At 43.3% G+C, this 8,035-nt stretch overlaps 1 pseudogene; it reads left to right on the forward strand.

Annotated features, from left to right (window-relative positions):
- Nucleotides 1-3,175: 3,175 nt before the first annotated feature.
- Nucleotides 3,176-6,505, forward strand: LOC123114628 (patatin-like protein 3; annotated as a pseudogene).
- The last annotated feature ends 1,530 nt before the right edge of the window (nt 6,506-8,035 follow it).

Below are 8,035 nucleotides of genomic sequence, written 5' to 3' on the forward strand. Positions count from 1 at the left end.
CTGCCCACTTGTAACCTGCCACAAGTTCACACCAGCTTGAATTGGTTTGCAATATTTGGCCCTCTCCTTCTCAACCTCTAGCTTCTCACTATAATGGGGTGTTATGTCCCATCTAACTGTCTTTGCACTCTCCCTATTCCTATGCCACCTCATCATCTGTTTATCCTTTATTCCATCACACATTGTCCTAATTGGTTTCTTCCTAACATCTAGGACATACTTGTTGAACACCTCAGACAAATTGTTAACTACAAGGTCAGTCTTGCATTTTGTGTCAAATGCATGCCTTGCCCATGTTTTCTTGGGTATTTGACAAAGCCAGTCCCAAGCTTCCTGACATTCAGCTCTAAGGTCATTCATTGCAATGTTAAATTTGTGTTCACTATATGCATAGGCAGCATTATCCATACACTTCTTCAGATCTTCCCCCCTAAACCCAGCATTTTGGAAGTTTGCATAGATATGCCTAAGGCAGAACCTTTGGTTGCACTTAGGAAAGGCAGCACAAATGACAATGGCTCAAAACCATCATCATCATCAGCCTCCTTCAACAATCCTTTCTCTTCTTCATCAGACGAAGGTTTGAAATCAGGTTCCTCCTCTGATACTATACTTGAATGTGACCTTGTTGTAGGCCCTCTCCTAACTGGAAGCTTATGTTTCTTCTTCTTCTTCTCTTCATGTACAATTATAGTTTCTACATCCTGTGAAACAACTTTGTCATCTTCATCCATTTGAAAAGGTTCCGCAACCTCTGTGTCACCCTCATAATGCACAACTTCTTCCTCCTCAGATTCTTCATCATCTGTTTCTTCCTCTTCCATTTCATCATACTCTTTCTGTTTCTTTCCCTCAGCCATCTCTATGTCATCAGCATCACCCATATAAAAAGGTGGTACATCAATGTCCTCTTCACCTTCACAATCAGAACCACCACTGCCAACATATCCCTCTTCTTCTTCTATTTCCATAACAGCTTTCATTTTTCCTTTTACATTCTTGCTCTCTTGTGTGCAAAGACCAGTACCATGAGCTACACTGTAGCTACTACTCTGACTTTCAAATGCAACTCCTTCTTCATTAACAGCATAGATGGGTGCCTCACTGAGATCATATAACACAGGCTCTTCATACACAACAGTGGATAATTCTTGCCTCTCAAACTGGCTGCAAGGAGGTGGACATGCCCTCACTAGCAAATTTAAGACCTTAGACTCCTCAACCTGCTTCTTTACTAATTGCAACTCAGCATTACACTCTACCATCTCCAATCCTTTCTCCCCTAATTGTGGATTCTCAATGTGAAACAGCAGATCATATTCACTAAATCCTTGGGTTTCCATCACTGCAATCATATTCAGGTATGTTACATCTGAACTGCAGACCTTCAACTCAAACATTTCTGAAGCATCAAAATAGAACCTAACATCCAAAATGTCATCATACAAACTGCAAAATGAAATAACAGAAAAAATGGTTAATAAACAATTTTACTTAACAGATAGGCTAACATATAAACAAAGCTTTGTTTAAGTTAACTAATGGTGCTCTGACAATTTGGACTAAGAAATAACAATGTAATCCACTAATGCTGCTCTGCTCTGCTCTAGTTAGGACTCATGTAATCCAATATACTTCTCTGCTCTACTTAGGAACTAGCAATTAGAGTGCTAAACATGCAGACAGTAAACCAGGCAGTAAACCCTAACCCTAATCCCCAATTTCAGTTTGCAAAGATGGAACAATGGAACACTTACAGAACACCACTGATGCCATGAGTCCACTGATGGGCGGTGCTAGGGTTGGCCAACCAAATTCGCGCCATCTTCAGCCTCTGCTCCATCGACAACGCCGGCTCCGCAAAATCTTCGTCCTCGCTATTGTACTCCGAGCTGGAGTAGCAACCACTCCCATCGAGGCCTAAGCGGGGGAGGTCGCCACCGCTCGCATCGCCCTGGCCATCGTCGCCTGCCGGAGTAGCCGAGGCCATCGTCGCCTAGGGCACAGCAGCCGCGGGGGAGAGGAGGGCGCGAGGGACGAGCAGCCGCGGTGGAGGTGACAGCGCCTAAGCAGTTCGATCCATGACTACGGTGGCGTGGTGTGGCGGGCGGCGGGGCGGGCGGGGAGGCAGCCGCCGGCGAGGAGGAGAAGGAAGAGGGCAGAGCGGGGTCGGGGTGTGGCTCGACCGCACCAGCCGCGCCCTAAACGGTGCGAGCCGGCCTCGTCCCAGTCAGCGCCCAGTCAGCGCGCGGGCACGCGCGCACTGGCCAGCGTGTCGCCTGACGGGCGGGCCCAATCGGTCAGCTTTTCTGTCAATACGTATAAAACACACTTTTAGTCTTTTTTTGCAACGGCTCGCCCCAATCTTGGTACTGACATGTAAAAATTACCAATCTTGGTACCAATCTGCTTCCAATGCCCCAATTGTGGTACTTCTGTGCAATTTACTCTATTGGGTCACCAATAATCATCGGCCTCCGATAGGCCAGACGTGCCGCGACCATGAACGCGGTAGTACGAACTCCGCAGTCTACTGCACTACACTAGATCAACTGATCAAGCTGTATTGCGCCTACGCAGCCGTGCAATTACGCCAAGCTGCTGCTGCATGCTGTAGCCAGGCAGGCAAGCGAGCGAGGATGAAAGGTGGCCGGCCAGGTCACCCTGATCCCTCCCACGGCCCACCTACCCGGACAGGCCCACTGGCAGCGCGGGCCCGCGGAAGCAGCTTAGCTGGCCGGCCCCGCCAGCTCCATGCCCCGACACCTCCCCGATCCCGTCGCTCGCACGTGCGGCCCGTGCCGGCCCACTGACGCCCGGACCCGCCGAATGTGGATCGCGTGTCAGCGGCCTCCGGACCCACGAGTCAGCGAAGCCTCCGTGGTACCCGCCAAGCGCGCACCGCTCCCTCCCTCCAGAAGTCCAGATGGCCGCCCAGGTGGACACGGGTTCGGTAGGAATACGCCTTCTACAGTTGCATTGCGGGTTTGGCTCGTAATACAGTACTCTACTGCTACTACTGTAGCGTCGTCTCTCCGATTTATAAGCGGGGAGGCGGGGTGGGCTCTGCGCGGTTCAGCTGCGCGGGACTGGCTACTCCTCAATCGACTGAAATGAGTATTGGGTCAGTCGATTGACCAAACTCTGTTTCAGTCAATTACGCAGCATCCGCACAATGCCAGGCAGCGCCACGCAGCGTCTGCACAAGCCCATAGCTGGACCATGGGCTGCTCCAGCCGGGTACGGCAGTATAGTATTGGCCAAGCCTTTGTAGATAACCAATGAATGGACTAAACAAAAGATGATCAATCAATAGCACTGTCACACATATTTGCATGCAATTGTTAGTGGTATATGTGCAATCTTACACATGTATATTTACTTTTATACATGTGCAGTCTCACCGTTCAATAGCACTTTCACACATAATTAATTTTTATACATACACATAGGTGGAAAATGTATTATTACTATGCAAAACTAAGCATAATATAATGAGATTTCCGCAAAAAAGTGTTTTCTAAATAGTAATACATTAGTGACATCAGCATTATCCTTACAAAAGAAAAGAAAAGAAAACTAAAAATGAAATAAAAGGTTAGAAAATGAAGTTTTCTATAGAAGAACCAAATCTTCGGATTGGTATAATCCTTTCAAAAAACAAAAACAAAACAAAATTCTGAATTTTTCTAGGAAAGTACAAAACACTTTAAGAAGAAAGAAAATGAAAAAGAAAAAAACTTTCAAAACATGCACACAATTTGCACTGAGATTGCACTTCTTGAAATATGCAAAGATAAGCATATAATAGTGCATTTTTCGCATTCTACTATAGTTTAGACAAATGTAACTGAAATAATCTATTTCTTTAAAAAGAAAGAAAATAAATAAAACTTGCGCATAACTTTGCACTCAAATTGCACTTGATCGTAATATGCAAAAATAATCATATAATCATGAAATTTGGCACATATTACATATTATTTGTATGTATATAATTACACTCAGCCAAAAACCAACAAAAAAAAGAAACCAATAAAGGAAAGAAAAAAGAAAAAACATTCGAAACTTGCGCACAATTTGCACTGCTGTTGCACTTTTTGAAATATGCAAAGAATAAGCATACAATAGTGCATTTTTTGGATTCTACTATAATTTACACAAAGTGTAACTGAAATAATCTATTCCATTAAGAAGAAAGAAAATTAAAAAAACTTGCGCACAACTTTGCAGTCAAATTGCACTTTATCTTAATATGCAAAAATAATCATATAATCATGAGATTTGGGCACATATGATATATTATTTGTATGCATATAATTGCACTCAGTCAAAAACCCACAAAAACAAAAAATAACCAATAAAGGAAATAAAAAAGAAAAAACTTTCAAACTTGCACACAATTTACACTGATATTGCACCTTTTGAAATATGCAAAGAATAAGCATATAATAGGGCATTTTTCGCATTCTGCTATAATTTACACATAGTTAACTGAAAATAATGCATTTCCTTTAAGAAGAAAGAAAATTAAGAAAACTTGTGCAGAACTATGCATTGAAATTGCACTTTATCATAATATGCAAAAATAATCATATAATCATTTTTTGCACATATTATACAGTATTTATATGCATATAATTACACTCAGCCAGAAACCCACAAAAAATAACCAATAAAGGAAAGAAAAGGGGAAAAAGAAAAATCCATAGAAATAGAAAACAAAAATTAACAAAAATGAGAAATTTGCACATAATTTACGCAGAAATTGCACTTTTTGATAATATGCAAGAATAAGTATATAATAATAGAATCCTCACAAAAACGAAAGTTTTCTGAGAAGAAATGAACTAGTGACATTGGTATTACCATTAAAAAAGAAAGAAAATGAAACAAACACTAAATTAAAAACAAAATAATGAAGTTATGAAAGAAAAAAATGAATTAGTGGTTTTGGTGTTACCCTTCAGAAAAAATATGAAATAACTACTACAACAAAATCAAAATAATGAAGTTTTCTAAGTAAGAATGAGTTAGTTGCATTGATATTTCCCTTTAAGAAGAAAGAAATTATGAAATAATTGAACTATAACAAAATTTACAAACAATACATACAAGCAATTGTGCTTTCAATAGTATGCAAGAATATGCATATGATAGTGGAATTATCACATAAAATACAGCTATAATGAAACCATACTATTTTAATATTCTGTAAGAAATAAGCACATAATAGTGCATTTTTCACAGAATTACAATTTATAAACATATTATAAATTACTTATGTGTATATATTTTGTATTCACCCAATATCCAAAATATACCTATAAAAACGACCAAAAACAGAAGAAAAACGCACACAAACAACCTAATAAGAAGACACGTAACGGGCTTCAGCCCAACAAGAAATTGACTGACCCAAAATAGGGGTCAATCAAAAAACATGCAGCCCAATACAGGACAGCACACACAACAGGAAAAAAACAACTAGCACACATCTTGGAGCAACAATCAACGGTTAAAAAAATCGACTGACCCAAAATGTAAAACTCAGTCAGCTGACATGTAGCTAAAGTGCAGCTGTGCAGTCGGAAGAGTAAATAAGGACATCCCATTCAACGAAAGCTCCCACTCCCCCTCCACCATTACTCCTTGCCCTGCCCTGCTCCCATGGCCTCGCCGCCGTCGCAGGTGGACGTGGACCTCGGCAAGCTCAACTACGAGATCTTCTCGTTCCTCAAGAGCAAGTTCTTGTACGGTGGCGGTGGTGGCGCTGGCGGGGGCGGGGTGTGCTCGCTGCCGGGCACGCCGGGGAGGGGGCGCTTGGTGGTGGGGGCGCGAGGGTGCGGGTGCTGGCCATTGACGGCTGCGGCCCGGGCCCCGGGGACGCGCTGCTGGCCGCTGCCGCGCTGGCCAGGCTCGAGGCCGCGCTGCGGGCCAAGGCCAGGGACCCCGACGCCCGGGTCGCCGACTTCTTCGACGCCGGGCCGGCGCGGGCGGTGTGCTCGCGGCGATGCTGTTTGTGAGGGGTGCTGACGGCAGGCCGAAGTATACGGCCGCCGACGCGCTGGCGTTCGTGGCGGCGAGCCTCAGGAAGGGCGGGTGGGGCGGCGGCGGCGGGTGGCGCGGGAGGTGGGCCGCGCTGTTCAGGCGCGGTAAGAGGTCGTCGGACAAGTCGTCGTTGTCGGCGTCATCGTCCTCGTCGTCGCTCCGGCGGGTGTTCGGCGACGCGACGCTGAGGGACACGGTGGCATCGCTGCTGGTGCCCTGCTACGACCTGGCCACGGGCGCGCCGTTCCTCTTCTCCCGCGCTGACGCCGTCGAGAGGGACAGCTTCGACTTCCGCCTCTGCGACATCTGCGCTGCCACCTGCGCCGGCGGCTCGGCCGCAACCGCAGCCCGCTCCGTGGACGGCCCCACGGCCATCGCTGCGGCGTCTGGTGCCGTGGCAGCCATGGGCAACCCCGCCGCGGCCAACCCATATACCATGCATATGAGAGCATAAAACCTAATTTAAAAAATTAACTGATGATTTACATGCAAAAATTCATGATGGGGCAGTGTTGCATGGATATGCTAATGCAAAAAATATACTTCATCTGTTTTTAAATATTTGTCTTTGTAGAGATTTTAAATGAACTATCATATACGGATGTATATAGACATATTTTAGAGCGTAGATTCGCTCATTTTGCTTCGTATGTAGTCACTTGTTGAAATCTTTAGAAAGACAAATATTTAGAAACAGAGGGAGTAATTTACAACTTGCATGCATGACATGATGGCGTGACATGGTTTTGCATATGCTAGAAAAAATAGGCAGTGGATTGTGTCACAATTAAATACAATGTAATTAAAAATCACTTGTAATTCACTAATGCATGTTGCATGGTGGAGGATTCTTATACGTAGATTGGACAGATGGTAGTGGATCGAGATTGTGAATATAACGGCCATAGCAATTTTTATGATGTGGAAGCATGCTGTCGAGATAATTAAAAATAGCGGGGATCACTCTTTTACGTATATATGATTCATGATTTTACAAAATGTTTGTAAGTTTAAAAAATATTCAAGAATTCATAAAATGTTCACAGATTGAAAATATGGTTGTGAATTTAAACAATGTACACAAAGTTTAAAATATTATGATTTTTTTAAAAAGAGCACGCAATACAAAAGAAAAGAGAAGACAAAAAATAGAAAGCAAATAGAAAATAAAAACCCACAAGAAAACAAGAAAATAGTGAAAACACAAGGAAATGAGAATAACAATAAAAAACTGGTGGGAAAACAACAAAAATAAAAACCGGATGGAACCTTCCTCAAACCGTTTAACAAGGAACGCCTCTGAGTACTTCGGTGCCTAAATGGGCCAGCCCACCTATGTATGCTAGCGAGTGATCGCAAGGGATAGGTATCACCACAAAAGCTATATATCACGTGCGGAATGTACTATAAAAATCGTTGGCATCTTCAACGCGGACCCTTAAAATGGACATTGTATTTGTCTGTGGATGCGGGAGCCGACCATTCAACCTTGTCATGTAAATGTTCGTCTTTGTCTCCTAATTCTGCAACACTCTAAATAGTTATAGAAAATAACACAATTAATCCATACATAAAATGCAAATACTCTGAGTACAAAAATAGTTCAAATTTAAATATTACATCTGAGCTAGCATGATGTGCAACAAGTTTTTGGAATTCATTGATTCTAAATTCAATGCTACTAGAGTCAAAACTGTCACATGTCATCCCACACATAATTCACCTTGAGCTTCATCTATCAATATATGAGCATTGGTACGGCACCACAGTGCGTCCAGGCTATACAACATGATAATTATCAAGTTCCGACATTGAGTGAATCAATGATTTGACCAACATGTGTGGAGCAACAAGAAGTAAAACTCATGATGTCCATGGTTCACGAGCCCGATGGCCACATGTCCACATTGTCTCCACTCGTGCAAAGGCACCGCAAAACTTCATGAAGGAGTTGGAGATGGTGTACCACTGATGCGACGGCGAC

Source organism: Triticum aestivum, chromosome 5B (assembly GCF_018294505.1).
Source record: "Triticum aestivum cultivar Chinese Spring chromosome 5B, IWGSC CS RefSeq v2.1, whole genome shotgun sequence".
NCBI lineage: Eukaryota > Viridiplantae > Streptophyta > Magnoliopsida > Poales > Poaceae > Triticum > Triticum aestivum.